At 45.0% G+C, this 22,509-nt stretch overlaps 1 protein-coding gene across 3 annotated transcripts in view; it reads left to right on the top strand.

Annotated features, from left to right (window-relative positions):
* The first annotated feature begins 276 nt into the window (after window positions 1-276).
* Window positions 277-22,509, top strand: part of TBCEL (tubulin folding cofactor E like) — a 74,613-nt gene continuing 52,380 nt past the window's right edge. For 2 of the 3 annotated variants that reach the window (XM_080650193.1, XM_080650192.1), the window contains exons 1-2: window positions 277-419; window positions 1,009-1,153. The gene's annotated coding sequence lies outside the window, so the exon portion shown is untranslated. The remainder of the gene's footprint in view (window positions 420-1,008; window positions 1,154-22,509) is intronic. The other variant, XM_080650191.1, reaches the window with a different exon arrangement.

Here is a 22,509-nt window from a genome sequence, read left to right as displayed (position 1 = left end):
AGCCTTCGGCCGCCCAGGCTGCTGACAATCTGCGCTCCTCCTCGCACCGGCTGTCTCTCTGCACGCACAAGAGACAGCATCACAGCATAGCATCTCCCAGGGGCAACTCGCCAGCGCGGACCCCGCCGCCATGGCAACCGGACACTGCCGCCATGTCAACGCGAGATAGGGTGAGGCCTAGCTCCTTCGGCCCCGCCCACTCACGCAGAGGACGTAGACTGCGCCCGGGTCACGTGGAGGTGTTGGGCCTGACAGCTGCTTCCGGGTCAGGTCGGGACGCCGGGCATCTGGGCCCGCGCTGGGAACGAGGCCGAGCGGGTCGGGGCGCGGGGACCGGGCCGAGGCCGAGCCGAGCGGCTCCGCGGCGGCGGCCGGGAGGGGGGAGGACGGCGCAGAGCTCCCGCCTCCCGGGCTGAGGGGTGAGTGGAGCCGGCGCCGCCTCCTGGGGACCCGCGGCCCAGGCGCCCCTCGGAAGCGGGTTTGGAGCGGCGGGGGACGGGCCTGCCCGGGAGGAGGGCGGGCGGCCTAGCCCGTGGGCGCCGCGGGGGCCCAGGCTGGAGGGGCGGCCAGTGCGAGTTCCCGAGAGTCGGGGCGCCTCCGGGGCCCGGGGCCTTTGGCTGGGAGCGGCCATGGCCGGGCCGAGGTGGCGAGGACTGCGGGCCGCTGTCTCCAGGGCAGGGAAACTTGTCCCCGAACCACTGGAGCCAAAACCAAACAGTGGCGCACGCGTCCTCGCGGAAGTCCTGGGGCGTTAGGCCTCCTTCCAGGGCGAAGGAAGCTGTGGAGTATGAAAGGCTTTTGGGAGATCGCCGTGCCCTCTGCGGGGAGATGCTGAGGGCGCGGGGACTGGAGTAATGGGTCTGGAGGGGGCTGCGCCTGGGCCTGGGCCTGGGAGGGTAGTGCTGGGCCCTCTTCCAGGGACTGGGCGGCGAGTCCCAGGACTTGTAATAGGAAGCCGATTGGGCACTGGTGAGGCAGGAGATTGTACGCTGCCTTCTCTTGGGACAGGGATGCTGGGAGCTGCAGATAAGAAAGTTGATTGCAAGAGCCGGACTGTTTACTCAAGCGGAGGAAGGAGGAGCTCTGCACTGCGTGGCTCACCTGCCAGGGTTGTAGGCCCCGCCTAAGGCTGCCGGGGGACGGGAGTGCGCTTGTAAGTTTAGCTGAGGCGCGTCCCAGCTCTTCCTTCTGTGCTGCGCGGGAGCTCATTTTGGCCCCCAGGAGTCATCTTGAGCAGAGATTTTGTGTAGGAGCTGAGGACGATGGAAAATACCCAGCCCTGGGTCCTGAGCCATCCATCGGACCTAGATCTCTGGAGTAGGAGCTTTCAAACTCCTTTTTCAAAACCATGCTCCATAGAGAGAAGTACAGTTAGCATCAGGATCCAGTACATGCCTACGTGTGGATGAAAAGTTTCACAAAGCAGTGTTTATCCTTATGACATGTGATGCCGTTCAATGATTTCTATCATATTTCATTCTCTTTAATTAAAAATGCTAAATTCACTAAATCGATTTATGGGTCCCAAATTGCAGTTTGAAAAATCCTGTCTCCAAGGCACATTTCTTTGGCTTCAATTACTGTCCTCCTATTGTCTGCTGCTAGCGAGCAAGGATGGTTACCCCACATGGATCCTGAGGGTGTTGGAGAAGGATTCATTTGTTTAAATATTTATCATATAGCATATTTGATTGCTGTTTGTACCATAATCTTAATCTTTGATGTCTTAACTTGCTTGATCATTTGATGAAAGGTTTGAAATAAGCATGTCCTTTAATTTTCTCTATCCTTTGCTGTGTCTGAGAAATAGGAGAGGCCTAGTTTCATTTAGTTGACTTATCCCTACAACACAGTAAGGTAATTTTATTTTAATGTTACAGTGCTGCAAGCATACACTGATTTCCTTTTCTGCTATTTAAAAAAATATCTAGCTGAAACCTCAACTATTCTCCATTAATTAATATATGGTACCAGAGGCCCGGTGCATGAAATTCATGCACTGGGGGTGGGGGGGCACCCCTCAGCCCGGCCTGTACCCTCTCCCAGTCCGGGACCCCTCAGTGGATGTCTGCCTGCCAGCTTAGGCCGGATCCCCAGGACCTGTTTGCTCCTTACCACTTGTCTCGCTACTCAGCGGCAGGCTTACTGCTCAACTGCTCCTTAGCCGCAAGCTCCTTACCACTCAGCTGCTCCTTAGCGCTGCTGTGGAGGCAGGAGAGGCTTCTGGCTGAGTGGCACTCCCCCTGTGGGAGTGCACTGACCACCAGGGAGCAGCTCCTGTGTTGAGCATCTGCCCCCTGGTGGTCAGTGTGCATCATAGCAACTGGTCGTTTGCTGTTCGGTCTCTTTGCATATTAGCCTTTTATTATATAGGATACTTCTACATAATTAAAAGTATATGGTTTTGGTATATATTTTAAACTTAAGTATAACTTTGAATCAGTTAACATCATTATCCCCCCCCACCTCAGGAAAATGTTGTTTTCATCTGTTTAGAAATCAGTGAGGTCCTTATATGATACCATTGTAGTAAACAGTAAAGAGTGTTGGTGACCCAGTGAGAATCCTGCATGTGTTGTTCTGTTTAAAGTCCTTTTAAAAGCTGTGACACAGCCTGTTGCTACAGGATGTTGGGTGCCAAATGATGTTCCCTGGTTTCAGTAGGTCCGTTTATAGGGCATATATTTCAGACTAGTTTAATGGTGTTAATTTTTGTTGAGGATGCCTCCATATTATTTGGAACATGGAAATCAAAGGCACAGCCATCAGGGAAGAATTGCTCAAATTAAACTTCATCAGTGGGGCCACATTAGATGCCTTAAGAAAGATTCTTATCATCTTTAAACTTTGTTGTAAAATCTATCTTTCGTAACTACTTATTGACTATATCTTGGTTATTGATGAGCGAACTGTGTTGTCATGTACCAGTCATCCTTTAAATTATCCTTTAATCAGGTAAATAGTTGTTTTAAAATATTTAGCTTTAAAGCATGTTTAAAACGTGTTGTTTTTTTTTTTATGGTAAGTATTTGAAACATGAAGGAAGATTCTCATTAAATTTTTTTTCCTGGGAATTTCAATAAACAGTTGTGGAGAATTTACCCTGAGTGAATGTGTGTACTTCTTTATAGTTTTCATTTCTTTTGAACCTCAGACTTTTAAATGATCTTTTCCCCTTCTAATTTTTGCTTCTAAACTGGTGAGTTTGGAAATTCAAATCTTAGAATTGAATCAAATTGTTAGAACTTGATGTAAAATAAGATTGTATAGCTCTGAGTACTGTTCTTTTATATAATATGTATAATATATAAATTACTAATATTTTTTAGTATCTGAACTATGTGATAATGTATTTTGGCTACTCCGAGGCCTGTTTATTGACCTCTTAATCATGGGCTGCTTTTTGAATAAATGAACTTTATATATTTTGAGCCTCATTAGCTGTAATAAGAAAAAGTTCTTAAAAACTAATGTGAATCTGACGGTGATACAAGTTGGACTTAGGGGTGAAGAAATCATTTAGCTGTGATTGTTGCCTTTGCCCTACATGCAAATAGTCAGTAAGAGTTACCATTTCTCCTGTTTTCAACTTTTTCACTACCCTATTTTGGCTCATTTCTTTGAGATTAGAATGTTAACAACCTAACCATTTTATTGTCTTATTCTAGGTCTGCATGATCTTGCATAGCTTCAAAGAATATTGTTGTCCTTTATCATTTCCTTCCTCAAAACCATTAACAGCTTCCCAGTGATGGCACTGTATAGGTTGACATTGAGGTCATTCCACAGCCTCTACTCTTCTTCTGACATTTTTTCCATTCTGAAATGTAAATCCTCTATTTTTACTAAGTGGTTTACTCATCATACCTTCCTTTCTATATAACATTATTCCTGAAAGTCTGCAGGAAGTGTCTTTCCTTTCCTCATGAAAACCTACTTTCATTTCATTACTGATGACTCTTCTTCCTTGACGTCTTTCTGTTCTGCCTGTATTGCTTTTCTTCAATTGTTTTGTATTGTTTGTGTGTCTTGTTTTTACCCTTTTAGATTGTAAACTCATAGAAGACAGGAAGCTCAAATATCTCTAGGACACCTAGCACAGGGTTTATGAGAGCTTGGTTCCTGGATCATGTGACTCAGAATTAACTGGACTTACGGTTAAAATTGCAGCTCTCTGAAAATTGTGCCCTAGACTTACTGAATCAAATTCTAGGCATGTGACTTGTGATTCTTCCGTTCAGTAAAATTTGAGAATCGTTGCCCTAACGTGATACTTTAAGTTACAATAGGCACATACATAAAATTTTTGTTTCAAGTGATGTAAATGAACTGAGCAGCCAGTAGGCTGGTTTACTTTTTTAGGGCTTTGGCAGCCTACATTTGAATCCTATCTCACTAGCCATCTGACTATAACATTTCTGCCTTAGTTTTCCAGTCTGTTAAATGGGATTAATAATAGTACCTTTCATCAGGATGTCGTATAATTGAACACACGTAAAACAACATAATACAAGACACATAGTAAAACTCAAAAGATTTTATCTGCTGCTGTTAAAAGGATGATCAGCCTGACAATGGTCATTGAAGTAATGAAAAGTGAGACTAGTTTCCATGTCAATCATTGTTAATTGCTCTTGGTTACCAGATAGTGGGCTTATATATGTGGTGTTTTAAGTCATAAAGGTGTTTTGCTTTAGGATTTCAATTTTTTTCCTCTTCATCTCCACATTGCCTGAAGCATAAAGTGCAAACTTTTCAGCAGAGAGCTGCCCCTCAGCACCCGGTCCTGCCAGCCATCTTCTTCAGCCCTCTTCCCACACACTCCGTGGCAGCGAGGCCCATTTCTCACTCACTCACTTGGGCCCGCACATGTGCTGTACTGCTCATGTAGGGAGAGCCCTGGCTCTCTTCTAGGACTCACCCTTCATGAGGAGAGTCGCTCTCTTGGAGTTCTCAGAGGGCTTTGTGCATCCTTTGTATCACCTTTGTGTACATTTGTCTTCTTTTGGAGGGAAAAGGATTTTGTCCTAGTATATGTTCCCAGTACATTTTAAATAATTAGTCCACCTTGTTGGAGGTGGGAGATGTTTAGTTGTAATTTGACTCAGATAAGTTTTTTCATGTGCTTGGAGTTTTCTACTCTCAACTTTTATCATAATTACTATTATTGACTACTTACCACATGACAGGCACAACTAGATGTTTTAAAACCTTTAAACTTCACTATGACTCTGAAATAACTATTAATAGCTTCATTTTACAAATGAGGAAATAGGCATAGAGAGGTTAGTAACTTGCTCAAATTTCAATGTTGATTCATAATTGAACTCAGGCCAAACAGAAGCTCACGCTCTTAATCATAGTATTCTTCTAAGAACAGGAGATTTAGGCCTGACCAGTGTGCCCAATGGTTAGAGTGTCACCCTGCACACCAAAGGATCACGGCTTCTATTCCCAGTCAAGGGCATGTACCTGGGTTGCAGGTTGGATCCCCAGCCCTAGTCTAGGTGCATGGGGGAAGCAACCAATCCATGTTTCTCTTCCCCTCACTCCCTTCCTCTCTAAAAATCAGTGGGAAAATATCCTCAGGTGAGGATTAACAGCAACAGATTTACAGGCGTCCTCAAACTACGGCCCTTGGGCCACATGCGGCCCGCCGAGGACATTTATCCGGCCTGCCAGGTGCCGCTGCCTGTCCTGCTTAGCAGCCAACTCGTCCCGGGCCCGCAGTGCGCATAGGAATTTGTTCATAGTTTTTTTTTAAACTATAGTCCGGCCCTCCAACGGTCTGAGGGACAGTGAACTGGCCCCTGTTTAAAAAGTTTGAGGACCCCTGGATTAGGAGATGTAAGCAGATGGCCTGCTGCTGTGGAGCTCAAGGCTGTGCCTGTGAAGCCTGGGCTGACGGATCTGTTACTGGTACTTTTGAGACAGAGTATTTAAACTAAAACTCTTCTTAGATTAATGCTTGTCCAGTGGTTTTCAGTAATCCCTTTCCATCCTGTCATACTCCTGATCGGTATACTTGATTTTCATTTCACTGCCTGAAGATATTCATGTTTATTCTCAGTAAAATTTACTTTTTCATTCATCCGAGTTTTTGTTGCCACGTGGTAGACACTGTTCCCTGTAACACTGGACCGGACTGATGGCTCCTGCTTTTGTGGGTTTGGTTCTGGGGGAGAGGGACCTAGAACCAAGACAGAGAGAAGTGCTGTAAAAAAATGAAATAGGGTGAGATGATGAGTGGTTGAAAGTAGCCGTGGTGCTGTTTTTGATGGGGTCCTCAGAGGCAGCCTCGGTGAGAAGATAGCCTTTCTGTTTACATTTGAGATGAAGCCAGCTAAGCCAAGAGCCAGGGAAAGGGCATGCATTCCTGTGAACCACTTCGAGGCGGGAGTCGCCAAACGGGCGAGGGAAGGAGTGGAAGCAGTAGAGTTAGAGGTAGAGAACAGATTAAATCAAGTCCTGAAGACTGTGATAAAGAGATTGCATTTTTTCCTAAGTGTGAAGGGAAGCCATTGGAGAGTTTAAAGGACATGATTTGACTTAAATTTTGAAAAGATCACTTGGCTGCTTTGTGGAGAATGAGTTGTGCAGTCCTGAATGAGAGGCTGATGGAGGCTTAAACCAGATAAAGTGATGACGATGGAAAGAATTGGGGTGTTTTGGAGGTAGTTGATGGGTCTTGCTGATTAATTACATGGGGTGTGAGAGGAAGACAAATCGAATATGACTCTGAAGGTAGGGACTGGTGGAGGAGGAGCAGGTTTAAGGAGGGAAGCAAGAGTTGTTTTTGTCCCTGATTATACATCCCCACCCTCCAAGGACACCATAACTCTGAATTTTGTGCTTATTATTCTCTGACTTTTCTTTATAGTTTTTACCACATGTATGTGGCCCTACACAATATGATGATTAATTTTCCATAGATTTGAATTTTTTTAAAATCTTTATTCAGATTATTACAGTTGTACCTCTCCCCCCCCCATAGCTCCCCTCCACCCGGTTCCCACCCCACTCTCTGCCCTTGCCCCCCCACTGTCCTCATCCATAGGTGGACGATTTTTGTCCAAGCTCTTCCCACACCCCCTTCCCCCCCGAGAATTATCAGTCCACTCCCTTTCTATGCCCCTGATTCTATCCACCAGTTTATTCTGTTCATCAGATTTTTTATTCACTTGATTTTTAGATTCACTTGTTGATAATGTATTTGTTGTCCCTTTGTTGTTCATAAGTTTTATCTTTACCTTTTTCGTCTTCCTCTTAAAGAACTAGAGGCCCAGTGCACGGAATTCGTGCACGGGGGAGGGGGGTGTCCCTCAGCCCAGCCTGCACCCTCTCCAATCTGGGACATCCCTCTCACAATCCAGGACTGCTGGCTCCCAACTACTCACCTGCCCCTAACCGCTTCTGCCTGCCAGCCTGATCACCCCCTAACCACTCCCCTGCCAGCCTGATTGATGCCTAACTGATCCCCTGCCAGCCTGTTTGCCCCTAACTGCCCTCCCCTGCAGGCCTGGTCACCCCTAACTGCCCTCCCCTGCAGGCCTGGTCACTCCTAACTGCCCTCCCCTGCAGGCCTGGTCCCCCCCAACTGCCCTCTCTGCAGGCCTGGTCACCCCTAACTGCCCTCCCCTGCAGGCCTGGTCTCCCCCAACTGCTCTCCCCTGCAGGCCTGGGCCCCTCCTAGCTGCCTTTCCCTGCAGGCCTGGTCACCCCCAACGTCCTCCTCTGCTGGCTTGTTCATCCCTAACTGCCCTCCCCTGAAGGCTTGATCGCCCCCAACTGCCCTCCCTTGTAGGCCTGGTCCCTCCCAACTGCCCTCCCCTGCTGGCCATCTTGTGGTGGCCATCTTGTGTCCACATGGGGGCAGGATCTTTGACCACATGGGGGCAGCCATCTTGTGTGTTGGAGTGATGGTCAATCTTTTATTAGATAGGTTAGAGGCCAGGTGCACGGTGGGGGCCAGCTGGTTTGCCCTGAAGGGTGTCCCGGATCAGGGTGGGGGTTCCCTTGGGGCGTGGGGTGGCCTGGGCAAGGGGCCTGTGGTGGTTTGCAGGCCGGCCACGCCCCCTGGTGACCCAAGTGGAGGCCCTGGTATCTGGGATTTATTTATCTTCTACAATTGAAACTTTGTAGCCTGGAGCGGAGCCAAGCCTTCTGCTTGCTTCGTGGCGGCAGCCATTTTCTTGGGGATTTATGTATCTTCTATAATTGAAACTTTGTAGCCTTAAGCGAGGCCTGGGCCGGCCAGGGTGTGCGGAAAGCTTGGCTTCCTCCATCGCTGGGGGCAACCCTAGCCTCCTGCTCTTTCCAGCTCCGTGGCGGCAGCCATTTCTGTTTGGGTTTATGTATCTTCTATCATTGAAACTTTGTAGCCTTGAGTGGAGGCCTAGGCCGGCAAGGGCAGGCAGAAAGCTTGGCTTCCTCCATTGCCGGGGAAACCCAAGCCTCCCTCCTGCTCTCTGTGGCCATAGCCATCTTGGTTGGGTTTATTTGCATATTCGCTCCTGATTGGCTGGTGGGCATGGCTTGTTGTCGTGGCTTGTGGGTGTAGCGGAGTGATGGTTAATTTGCATATTACTCTTTTATTAGATAGGATACCCTTCAGCATTTCATATAATACTGGTTTGGTGGTGATGAACTCCTTTAGCTTTTTCTTATCTGTGAAGCTCTTTATCTGCCCTTCAATTCTGAACGATAGCTTTGCTGGGTAGAGTAATCTTGGTTGTAGGTTCTTGCTATTCATCACTTTGAATATTTCTTGCCTCTCCCTCCTGGCCTGCATAGTTTCTGTTGAGAAATCAGCTGACAGTCTTATGGGTACTCCCTTGTAGGTAATTAACTGTTTTTCTCTTGCTGCTTTTAAGATTCTCTCTTTGTCTTTTGCCCTTGGCATTTTAATTATGATGTGTCTTGGTGTGGTCCTCTTTGGATTCCTTTTGTTTGGGGTTCTGTGTGCTTCCTGGACTTGTAAGTCTATTTCTTTCACCAGGTGGGGGAAGTTTTCTGTCATTATTCCTTCAAATAGGTTTTCAGTATCTTGCTCTCTCTCTTCTTCTGGCACCCCCATGATGTGATGTTGGTATGCTTGAAGTTGTCCCAGAGGCTCCTTACACTATCTTCATATTTTTGGATTCTTTTTTCTTTTTGCTTTTCCGGTTGGGTGTTTTTTGCTTCTTTGTATTTCAAATCTTTGACTTGATTCTTGCGATCCTCTAGTCTGCTGTTGGATCTCTGTATATTATTCTTATTTCAGTCAGTGTATGCTTAATTTCTAGTTGGTCCTTTCTCATATCCTTGAGGGTCTCACTAAATTTCTTGGAGGTTTCTAGAAGATTCTTGAATAACCTTATAACCATGGTTTTGAACTCTATATCCAGTCGTTTGCTTTCCTCCATTTCTTTAATTTGTGACCTGTTTCTTTGTCTTCACATTTTGGCTGCTTCCCTGTGTTGATAAAGTGGCCTTGTGTGCTAGGTGTCCTATAGGGCCAAGTGGCTCAGCCTCCCCAATCACCTGAGGTGGACACTCTTGGTGCACCCCTTTGTGGGCTGTGTGCACAGTCTTGTTGTAGTTAAGCCTTGATTGCTGTTGGTATCACTGGGAGGAATTGACCTCCAGGCCAGTTGGCTGTGAGGACCAGTTGTGTCTACAATAGGAGAACTTCTGAGCTGGAGACACCTTATGGGGCAAGATTTGCTTCAGTGGGGCTTTGGCACTCACTGAGTCTGCCCCGAGTGTGTCTCTTATGGATCTGAGTAGTTGTAATCTGGATGGTCTCACTCTGACCACTGGGTACACTGGCTCTTGGATCTCCAAGAAGGTGCAAAGTCAGCCACTGCCTGAGGCCACCCAGTAGGAGATACAGAGAAATCTGCAGATTCCTCCCCTTGTTTGGGGTTTGGAGGTGCCCAGATGAAGCCCAGCTGTGAAGCAGTGCCAGCTGCTGTCCAGCCTTGGGCCTTCTTTTGGAGGCTCTGGGGCTCTCTGACCCAGCTGCAGTTTGTTAGGTAATTTTAGATTGCAAAAGGCCAGGCCATTCATATGCAAAAGTCTCTGTGCACAGCTTGGGTAGGGTTGTAAATTGGGTGGGGCGGGATCTCAGGGAATCACCAGGTGGAGCAAACACAATGGCTTGACCATCAGCCCTGCCCAGAAGAGGTCCCCGGGTCTCTGTGTCCCACGGCACCATGCAGGAACAATGATTGTTGCAAGCACTTCTGAGAGAAAGCCACCCTCGTGTTCCGGCCTGATGCCAGACAGTCCAGTTTCTCCCTGTATGAGTCTGAGTCCCCAGAGTCTTGCCCAGAACTGGAGTTCAGAGCAGCTAGAGCTTGTATCTCCCTCCTGATTGAAAAAGACAACAGCGTACCCAGTTGCCAGCCCTTTTCCGTGCGCGCCTTCGTACCTCTGTGCTACACTTCTGCAGCTCCAAACCTCCTACTGGACTCCGTGCGCTTTTGTCTTTCCTTCTAGTTGTTGAATTTGCACTCAGCCAGGCTTCCCGTGGTTCTGGATGATGTCCGTTTTGTCTTTTAGTTGTAGTTTTGAAGTTGTTGTGCGAGGCAGCAAGTTCAGGTGTTTACCTATGCCGCCATCTTGGTTCCTCTGGATTTGAAATTTTAATAAGTGGAATAAACACCATTTATCCAACTGCCTATTATTGGATGCAAGACCCTTTTTTTTCCACCAGGACTTTGTAATTTCAAAACACTCTGTTGTGGACATTTTTTGCTTTTCTCCTGGTCACCCGAGAAGAAGAATTGCTGTGTCACAGGGAGTGTGCATCTACCGTCACTGGACAGTGATCACTTGTTCTGTAAGGTGTTAGTGCTCCCACCAGCAGTGGAGGAGCCCCAGTTCTTCCACCTTTTCTCCGGTGCTTGGTGTTGTTTTTAAATTTTGCTGATTCATATAAAATGGTATTTCATCGAGATTTTAATTTTTCCTTTTGGAATATCTTTTGTACATATTTATGAATCATTCAAATTTTATCTTCTGTTAAATACTTGTTCATGTCTTTTGTCCATTTTTCTGTTGGGTTGGTTGCCTTTTTCTTACTGTTTTCAAGAGTTCTCTATATTAGTTACCTGTGTTGTGAGTATCTTTTTCCAGTTGCCTTTTTAAGGGTTTAATGTCTTTCATGATCTAAAGTTTTTCATTTTACTGGTCAATTTTTTCTTTATGGGTTCCTTCGGTGTTTTGTTTATGAAATATTTTCCTATATCAAGATCTTAAAGCTCTCCTATTAGAAAAATATAACTATTTTCTTCTCATAAGGATAAAGTTTGCCTTTCACATTTTATCTGGGGTTGGGTTTTTCTAAGTTGTGAGGTGAGGATTAACTTTCATTTTCCCCACATTGATTGTCACTGTCTTGAGACCAGTTATTGAATAGTTTAGCCTTTTGCTGTGAATCTCTATGCCAGTTCTTGCTGTATTACATCCACCTGTGTCTGGGCTGCCTTTTCTGTTTCATTGATCTGTGCCCCACTAGCCCCCTCCCCCACTTTATGCTTTTTTAACATGTATAGTCCATGCTTGTGATGTTTGTTATTCATGGTTCATATGTAAAGTTGCCACAAACACTGAATCAGTGAATCTGGAACCATTGCTCCAGGGAAAATACATAGTGAGGTTCCTGCCAGCCTTTGGTCACAACGTTTTCATCAACTGATCAATACAAACCTGGTTTTATATGTGTTTTGGGTTAAATACACCTTGTTCGATATGTATTGTTAATTGTTAACTTTGAATTTATAGTGAGCGGCACTATAGTTCATGCCTAAGTAAATGTAATATGTATTTTCTCTATAAGGCTCATCACAGCCTTCTAACACTAAAGAACACTAGACGACACTTTAGCACTACATTTGGGGCCATTTTCAATAGTGAAATCACCTCAAAAAAAGCACAGAAATATGAAAAACATGGCACTGAATAGATCGTGGAAAGAACACTTGTTTACAGCGTGAGGGCTGAAACGAGAAGGCAGAATGCCATCTTGTTCTACCTCAGCTGCAGTGCACGTCGGGTTACTCACATTTTTCGTTGCTTTGGGAGTATTTGCAAATTCAAAAAAGTTTTGAAGTAAAAATGCTCCAAATACTGCTTTTTGGATTGCCACAAATGTTGGTGAGTAGGTGGATTTGAAATAAGGAATCTACTGATAACGAGGCTCGCCTTTACTATGAAATCTTGGTGGGGGGAGGGTTTTTCAGAAAACCATTAATTTTAGCATTTTCCCTTCCATTCATATTTACACATGCCTTTATAATATTTTATTTTCAAAGAGTTATTTAATGCAATGAATCTCTCAAATACTAAGTTCTTATTGACAGAGGCCATTATCTTAAAAAAGAGACTCCTTTTTTGTGAATAATTTGTGATATTTGTAATCACGATATTGATACCTAGTTCATAGCTAAATGAGCTAAGAATTTTAGGAAAGAATTGCAACTCTTCAAATCTTGAAAACAAGTCTAAAGTACTAACCCCTTATTCTGATTCATGAGGATCGTATTATGTCATAGATACTGTAATAACCTAAGGTCTAAGTGTCGGAAAACTAAGTGCCTTTTGGAGGTTGTAATTTAAATGTTAACTCTGTAGTTCCTCATGAATTAGTGACATTGCTCCACGTGAACATTAGTGAAGGAGTCCAAGAAAAGATAAAGATCATAAATCAAATTTCCCATAAAATGTATTTATTGAGACTAATTTATCCCCTACTCACTGTTTGAGAGTCTTCAGTGAATTGTTGGTGTTAATTTGATAAGTGTGCTGAGAGAGAGTAGGAATCAGAAATTTTGGACTTATGTTCATTTTTTACATATTATATATTTTATTCATTAATTTTTTGAAATATTTTCCATTGTGGTAAAATAAATATAACAAAATGTATCATTGTTTAAAAAAGATATTTATTGGTTTTTAGAGAGAGAAAAGGAGAGGGAGAGAGAGGGAGAGAAATGTTAATGTGAGAGTGACACATCAGTCAGCTGCCTCCTGCACGCCCCCTACCAGGGATGGAGCCCATAACCTGGGCATGTGCCCTGACTGGGAGTGGAACTCGCAACCTTTCAGCGCGTGGGACGACACCCAACCAACTGAGCCACAATGGCCAGGGCTCATTTTCACCATTCCGTGTACAGTTCAGTGGTATCAAGTACATTCACATTGTTGTACAGTCATCACCACCATCTATCTTCTTCAGGGTTTTTTCATATTCCCAGGCTGAAACTCTGTATCCATTAATCAATAACTCCCTATTTCCCACTCTTCCCAGCCCATAATTCTACTTTCTGTCTCTATGAATTTGATTACTCTAGATAACTCATATAAGTGGATTCATACAGTATTTGTCCTTTTGCATCTGGCTTATTTCTTTTAGCAGTGTCTTCAAGATTCATCCATGTGTTAGCATGTGTCAGAATTTCCTTCCTTTTCAAAGCTGAATAATATTCCATCATTTGTACATAGCACATTTTGTTTATTTATTCATACATATGTTCATAGATATTTGGGTTGTTTCCATCTTTTGGCTATCTATACTAATAAAAGGGTAATATGCTAATTAGACCGGACATCTTCCGGACGTCTTTCCAGACAAAGCCACGGTGGCAGGGGCCAAGGCAGAGGCAGTTAGGGCGATCAGGCCATCAGGGGAAAGCAGTTAGGGGCGATCAGGCCAGCAGGGGAGGGCAGTTAGGGGCAATCAGGCTGGCAGGGGAGAGCAGTTAGGGGTGATCAGGCCAGCAGGGGAGCAGTTAGGGGCAATCAGGCTGCAGGCAGGGGTGGTTAGGGGCGATCAGGCAGGCAGGCAGAGGCGGTTAGGGGTGAAAAGGCGGGCAGGTAGGTGAGTGGTTAGGAGCCAGCGGCCCCAGATTGGAGGGGGTACAGGCTGGGCTAAGGGACGAGACGCCCCCCTCCGTGCACGAGTTTTGTGCACCAAGCCTCTAGTCTATATATACAAAAGCCTAAGCGTCCATTACAATGGAACGACTAGTTGCTATGATGCGCACTGACCAGAGGGCACTCAATGCAGGAAATGTCCCCTAGTGGTCATTGCGCTCCAGCAGTAGCAGCACCTCTCAGCCAGAAACCGGGCTCCCGGCTGGCGAGCACAGCTGCGGCGGTGGGAGCCTCTCCCACCTCCGCGGCAGCGCTACTGAATGGCAGTGGCGGCAGGTGCAGCAGGGCCGGGAAGAGTGGTAGTGGAGCTGCGCCTGGCCCTGGCTGGGGCTCCTCCTTGGCTGCCTGCCACTTCGGCACTGCTACACCCCTCGGGAGGATGTCGGACTGATGGTTTTGGACTGCTAGGGATCGGGCCAAAACTGGCAGTCCAGCATCCTCCAGGGGGTCCCAGGTTGCGAGAGGGTGCAGACCAGGCTGAGGGACCCCACCCGTTCACGAATCTGTACACTGGGCCTCTAGTTGTGAATAATGCTGTTACACTGGTGTACAGATATTTACTCAAGTCACTGTTTTCAATTCTTTTGGTATATACCCAGAAGTGGGATTGCTGGGTCATATGGTAATTCTATGTTTAATTTTTTGAGGATCTGCCATTCTGTTTTCCATAGCAGCTACACTATTTTATATTCTCACCAGCATTGCACATATATTAATCTGTAGTTACTAAAGTATCTATTGTTTTGAAGTATGACATAAATTATTAACTCTTGCATATGAAATACCCTAGAGTCCCAGTGCATGAAATTCGTGTACAGGTGCAGTCCCTAGGCCTGGCCGGCGATCAAAGCATGAGTGGCGTGGAAGGGTAGGTCCCAGCTGACCTCTGGCCTTGGGCAGCACCTGGGCCCCCGCGCGCCCCCCTCCGAGTCACAGCGCTCAAGTCCCCACATGGAGATGCAGTGAGCGTGGCCAGGCGCCACTGGCTGGGGTGCAGCGTGGGTCTCTGGGCCACCCAGAGGCACCGCAAGGAAGCCGGGCAGGCAGCACAAGCACACTCTCTCCCGGTCGGCATTGCAGACTGGCTCCTGCATGAACCCAAAGGGAGCCCGACTGGCCCCTGCGGCCCTGGCGGCTGCAGCCTGGCTCACTTGGAAGAGGCCCTGTGGGTGCAGGGCGGGCTCCTCACTGGCACCCAGCACCTGAGCATGGGGGCTTCCCTGGCATCCTGAGGGCAGGTAGGGGGAGTGAGAGCAAGCTTGGTGGATATCATGCCTTCTCACCACACCTCCGCCCCGTCACCTACACCCCCAGGAAGCTGGCGAGAGGTCGCAGCCCCCCGCCCAGACACTGCAGGAGATTGGTCGCCACCACCCTCCCCCAGTTCCCCATCTCAGCCTGGGGCCCGGCCTCGATTGGGCGATCAGGGCCTGCCGGTCGCTGGTCGCTGTCTGTGGGGCGATCGGTCGGGGCTGGGCCCCCACCTGGCTTCCTCAGCACCTGGGAGCTGGGTAGCAGCCCCATCCACCCCCGCCGCCACCGCTGGTCGCCATCTGTGGAGCGATCGGGCCGCTCGCACCCACCTTGGCCTGGCGCTGCCTGCTCACCTGTTCCACTATCCCGCGCGGTCCCGCTCTCGTAGGGGCCCATCGGGGCCGGCAGCACCTTCACCGCTGCCAGCACCCTGTCACTGACACTTGCCATGTTTCACGCCACCCCTTGGTGGTCAGCACACGTCATAGCGAGTGGGTGAACTCTCGGTAGAGGGGACAATTTGCATATTAGGCTTTTATATAGGAGGATGGTATGGATACCAAAATAAAATACTCAGTATTAAAACAATTGTGGCTGTAGGTTTTGTGAAAGAATTTAGCTTGATAGCAGATATTTCTGACTCTGCTATGGATTCATTGCTCAGTCATGTCATCTTTATTTTTGGAATCTCCATGGAGCGGTAGACATAAGTACATGCTTATTGGTAGATATGAAACATTTTTGTTCATAAATACTCTCATGTCAGAGTTTATAATAAACCCATCTTAAATATTTTATAAAATTCACTTGATATGCACAATCAGAATTGATTAGAAAACTCATTGATTAGCATATTTACTGAGTGCCAGTTTAGTGCAAAGTTCCAGTCCATGATCATGCAAAGAAGCATTATGGTCCTTACCCTGAAGAACTATTCAGTCTAAGGACACAGGCATAAACATGAAAATCACATCATTACGCACGAGTGGTATAATGCATAGTAATACTGGTAGTACTAGTGTATGGGACACAAATGAAAAGATTCCATGCCAATATGTGATTGGTTAGTTGCTCACTGAATATTTTAGGCAATAGATACCATGGACTCAGCTTAAGGGAAACTGATGATTATGTCAGGAGGTCTCTGAAAAATGAGCTGGGCACTGAAGGATCCATAACATTTAGATAGGTGGAGAGGATCCATAACATTTAGATAGGAAGGGGAAGATCTTCCAGTTAGAAAGGAATGATATTATAAATGTCAGACATTTTTACTGCCTCAATCATTAATTGGCATTAATTAACATAGACCTGGGACCAAAAACCATTAGATTGAATCTATTTAACAAAAATTGCTAGTCCCCAGCCCTACATTACTGCTACCATGCTCCCTGAGTGGTGATGGTAGGAGTAATAGGAGTTGCAGTAGAAGTAATAGTAATAAGCTTGTATTTACTAAGTGCCTTCTATGTGCCAGGCACCGTGGTAAACACTTTTACTCATATTGTCACCATCTTCAGCACCCTGTGCCCCCTTTTATGGACAAGGCAACGAAGACCTAAGAGAACTCAAGAAGCTTGCCCACAGTCACATATAGTAGAGACAGTCATGATTTACATCAGGCAACTTCGTTCTGGAACCAGCACTTATATTACCACCAGGCAATGCCACCATAGGCCATGCTATAGCAGCACTAAATGGAAAAGTCAGTGACTTTTTAAACATATGTTTATTGCTTTCAGAGAGGAAGGGAGAGGGAGAGAGAGAAACATCAGTGATGAGAGAGAATCATTGATCGGCTTTCTCCTGCACGCCCCCCACTGGGGATTGAGCCTGCAACCTGGGCATATGCCCTGACTGGGAATCGAACTGTGAGCTCCTGGTTCATAGGTCAATGCTCAACCACTGAGCCAGGAAGGATTAGTGGATTTTTTAATGACCTGTAAACTTTTGTAAACTCTCTGTGGCTGATGTTTAACATTCTGGCAATACCTGGTTATGAGCCAGAATGGTTTGCAAACTCCTTTAGAACACCAATTTCCAACTGGGGTGCAGTAGTCATTTTTAAAACATGCAATACCTGACTATTTAGTCAGGGGCACTAACCTCTTTCCCCTTAGATTGTCAAATAAAAAAAATGACAACAGCCAACACAACCATAACTGTCCACCGTGACTGAATAAAAATTATACCTACTTTTTGTCAGATTGGCAAAAAAATATAATGTGCCGTAAAATATTAGTAATCGGGTTGTATGTGTCATGAGATGAGAAAGGTTGAAAAGCGCTTGTCTAGAAGGCCTTATTTTAACTTAATAGCTCCCGTTGCTGCTCAGGAGTAGAGATAATGGGCGCAATCTGTCCTGTAAACAGCTGAGTAATGAATAACCTTGAACTTGTGTATTCACCACTGAGATAGCATGCACATAGTTTTCTTCTGATGAAAATGAATCCATTCAAGAAACGAATATTCATTGCTTTTTTGACAGGAAGAAGTTATGAGTATTTTTTCCCTTTTGGTGACTAAGTCATCAGTATTGCTGCTTAGTTTTGTGATTCAATTTGATGTGGTTACAAGAGGTATTTGAGGTGTAGTGGTTTTCATATATTTTAATAAGTTGCATTTCTATTATTTTTGTGCGATGCGTTGACATGAAATACTTGTTTATTAGTAAAGACGGCATGGCTCAATAGATTAGGGCCCACAACGTCTGACTCATGCTGTTTGGGCCACAGAAACCTGAGCGGTCTCCTCAGTCTCAGAGCTGGAAACAGAAGTGTCCGTTTGTCTGTCTCAGAGGCTGGCTGTGGAAAACGGCAAGGCTTTAACACGATTGTTAATCTCGGTGTGGGGCACTTGGCTTTGGGGGAACATGAATTTGAGAGTAAATGTATCTACTCCTGAATTTTGAGTAAGTACAACAAGCCTTGAGATTTTCCCAAGTTGAATCCGGGCGGTAGAAAGGGTGTGTGGCCAATTTGTGCAGGAGCTGGGAGGTGCAGTAAGGTTGGGACTCTTCCTTGGATGCTGTTGAATTAAAGGGTGTAGTGAATGTTAAACTGCTTTTGTTGTTCTTGCTGAAAGTTTTTGGAAAGTGTTTTTTCTATATTTTAGAATGCCTAACTTAATAGCAATATAGGCAATGATTTAAGTCAACATTTCTGGACAAGAATCTATGAAAATCAAGAAAGAAGTGCTTAGGAATATTTTTGCACAAAGGTACTTCAGTCTAAATAGCAATATTTTCTTAATTTTTGTTTCCTCTCAAATGCTTTCTCATTAGAATCTTAAAATTCTTGGGTTAGTGCATTTGGATCAGAAATTCTAAGCGCTATGTTTACATACAGTAGACCACAGCAAGCAGGTCAGTCATATTTGCAAATGTGCAGTTGTAAATGAGAAAGCTTTCTCTTTTTCAATATCAAATATGCCTCATGTGCATTGTAGTTGTTTAGTAGAAAATACATACAGGTCTGAGGCTGTACTTCCTGATAACAGAGTCACAGCTCTAGACGTCTTTGGACTGAAGCGTGTGAGTTGGATATTTTAATATCTGGTACTGTTAGAGAGAGAGTGCTGTGAGAAGCAAGGAGGGTAATAGCAGTGACTTACCAACAGCATAATTCAAGGACTAAGCGAGAGTCTGAATTCTCATTTCACTTGGCAATGTTGGATTTAAAAAAAAAATATTCTGTCTTGCAAAGTTGATGTGCTACTTTGTTACACTTAAATGTGGTTTAGTATACAGTTGAGAAAGACTAAAAAAATGGTGGTTCATAGCAGGTTATGACATGGTGTGTCATGATAATGGATTATCAGCTACACTCACGTTTTGCACTTGGAATGCATAAATTAGTGAATCGGTGAACTATACTTCTGTAGAATAGTTCTGAAAGTTTATTAGAATTAGTTTATTTTCCTTTCTTTTTATCTTAAGAAGGCATCCATTTAAGTATCTGTATATACATAAGAGCCTAAGCGACGGTTACAACCAAATGACTGGAACTATGACGTGCACTGACCACCGGGGGGCAGACGCTCAACACAGGAGCTGCCCCCTGGTGGTCAGTATGCTCCCACAGTCAACCTCCGGCAGCCCGCCAACCTCCCCCATCCTTTCTCCCTTCCCTCCCCCCCTCCCCGCCTGTAGGCCCAATCAGTGCAGGCCCAATCAGCCCGGCCATGATTGGGACTGGGTGAGATGGCCTGGTTGGCCCTGATCGCCGGCCAAGCCTAGGGACCCCACCCATACATGAATTCCTGCACTGGGCCTCTAATATCACACAAAGCTTAGAAAAGGTACTGAGATAGTATTTCAGGTTTACCTATAAATGAAATTAAGAGTGAGACTGTCTAGCCTAATTATATTGACTTGGATAATGTCCCTGAAGTGTTTTTATGACTTCAGCTGTAAAAGGTTCTTAATGGAATACTCTACAAACCTTAAAAATGATAATGTAGATACATGTTTATTGATAAAGTTTTTCATGAGCTATTTAGTGAAAAGGCAGTTTACAAAACTATATATGTAAAGTAACTCAATCTTTGTGTAAAAAATACTTATCTACATAGCATGAGGAATTGTCTGGAAACATATGCATCATAAGGAGCATCCTCCGGTTTCATCTACTTGCTGAATCTGTTGACCAAAGCTTCCAGGTGTGGCTGTGGCTCTAGACATGCTACTGATAAGGACAGGCTTGGGTCACACTTACTTCCATGCCTCACTTAGCTGATAAAAAGGAAAAGTACATCTACACAAAAACTATGTGGTGTTACAGGTGTGATTTTTTTTTTTCCTACTGAACATTTAAAAAATTCAGAATGTAAATCACTGGTATTTTTAAAGCAATTGAACGTTTAAAAATTTCAGAATGTGTATACTTGTATTTTTAAAGCAATTATTTTGAAAAAAAAAAAAGCTTTTTAAAAAAATTTCACCCAAGGATATGTTTTATTGATTTTTCTTTAGAGAGAGAAGAAGGGGGAAGGGAGAGAGAGAGAGAGAAACATTGATTGGTTGCCTCCTGTACGCACCCTGACCAGGTACGTGCCCTTACTGGGAATCGAACCGCAACCTTTTTTTGAAAATGGGGCAATACTCCAACCAACTGAACAACCCAGCTGAGCTAGAAAAAAGCTTATTAGTAGACCTTTAGTAGTTCATGTATTTAATTTTTCATGGGGGGAAAACACATAACTCACATATGTTTTCCTAGAATAATTGTGTTTTATTGGGATATACTTATGCTAAAGATCAGAAAGATTTGGAAAAGAAATTAACAAAAGTCCTAGCTAACCTAAAATGTCCAAGACACTAGCAGGTTTTGAGTACAGTGGGGATCTTTCATAAAAGGAAGCTTTCCCGTACGAGGTTAAAAATCCACAAAGCAAAAGTTAAAAGGGCTTAAAAATAATTTTTAAAAAATACTTGGAAAAATTGAGAAAGCTTATAACCTTAAAAGATTCTTCGATGGTCTCTGAGAGATTCCCCCCCCACAGACTTAATTTGTTATTATTGACCTCCTGCACCCTCCCCCTGCAAAGAACTCAGCCTATAAATATCTCTCTTATCCTTTTAAAAAAAGAACAAGCTATAAAAACTCTCTCTGAACATTTGGTTTTTCTTCAACCATTGTCCCATCTCTTCTGCTTTCACTGAAGCTTCTCAAAGGCCTGGTCTACACTCACTGTCTTCACTTCCTTATTTCCTTAGCTTCCTGTGTGTACCCACTTGTCTGTCCTGAAAATGCTTCCCCAAGATGAATAAACTAATTGCCCAGGGGCTTTAAAATTCTCACCATTTTTGACCTCTTGATATTCTGCGTAACGATTGGTAACCCCCATCCTTGCACTATTCATGGTGATCTATCAAAATTTTTCTTACTCTTACTCTCTGAGCAATAAGCTGAGTCTCCCATCCACCCTGCAGTCACATGTCCTGCTCCCCCAACACGTATTTCATGGTTTAGCAATACAGCTCCCTGGCCAGTGCCTGATGTCTCCTGTGCCTGGTCACATTGTATTATTTCCTGTGCCTGCAGTGCTCTCCACTGTTAACCTAATCTTCATCATCCTTCAAGTGCCTCAGGTTCACCTCCTCCTTCCTTGTTCTGTGTGGCCTATTTCAGGCATGTGTGATGTCTGTGTCGTTTCTTGTAGGTTGTGGCTGTCCTAAGGGCAGAGTTTGGGCTTTCCTCACTTCTTTAGTGCTCCACACAGTGTTCGGCAGAAATACAAAGTGTTTGACACAAATGCACCATCTGCTTCCTGTTTGTTGAACAGAACTAAGTAAGACTTGAAGCTCTGTGAGGACATTTGTTTTTATAAATTCACTAGAGGCCTGGTGCACTGATTCGTGCACCGGTGGGGTCCCTCGGCCTGGCCTGCGGGGATCGTGCCAAACCCAGCGCTCTAACATCCCCCGAGGGGTCCTGGATTGCAAAAGGGTGCAGGCCAGGCCGAGGGACCCTACTGAGGCAGGAATTCATGCACCGGGCCCCTAGTATGCATATAAGATCTTTGGTTAATCTCTTCCCGCCCTTTCCCCACCCCCTTCTCTCTGAGATTCATCGGTCTGTTCCATGTTTCTATGCCTGTGGTTTCCATTCGTGCGTTGAGCGTCTGCCCCCTGGTGGTCAGTGCACGTCATAGCTACCGGTCGACCAGTCAAACGGTCAGCCGGTCACTTAGGCTTTTATATATGCAGATGAATGGGAAAATAATTGGTAAGGTGCCAAGAGAGATAGCAAAATTAACTGATTATATTTGCTCTCCATTTTTATTAAACAAGTGGTAAAGAGATTTTCATTCTTAAACAGTCTTATAAAGGAAATAGACATTTAAGTGGAGGAAAATGAGCAGAATGAAATGTCACCTGACCAAAGGAACCTAAAGGTGAAATTGTAGAATCTTCATCTAAAATGTTTAACCTAAGTTTTGTTTTTAAATAATTGGAAACAAAATATGGGCAGGTGGCTTTTGGAGTGTAGTTATTTCTGCCCTTCTCTGATGAATACATGAGATGGGTTAGTTGTGTATAAGTGGCTTCATGTCAAGTGACTGACAATAGTTTTAAACTACTTGAGAATGTTTCCCTCTTCTCCACTGTTTATGCTATGAAAACTCTTCCTGGAGATGTAGCCTTCTCCTAAACCAGTGGTCGGCAAACTGCGGCTCGCGAGCCACATGCGGCTCTTTGGCCCCTTGAGTGTGGCTCTTCCACAAAATACCACGTGCGGGCACGCACGTACAGTGCGATTGAAACTTCGTGGCCCATGCGCAGAAGTCGGTTTTCGGCTCTCAAAAGAAATTTCAGTCGTTGTACTGTTGATA

The sequence above is a fragment of the Plecotus auritus genome, assembly GCF_963455305.1.
Source record: "Plecotus auritus genome assembly, chromosome: 13".
In the NCBI taxonomy this organism is placed as follows: Eukaryota; Metazoa; Chordata; class Mammalia; order Chiroptera; family Vespertilionidae; genus Plecotus; species Plecotus auritus.
Note: the sequence above shows the minus strand (reverse complement) of the source record. Positions and strands in the feature narration are given on the sequence as shown.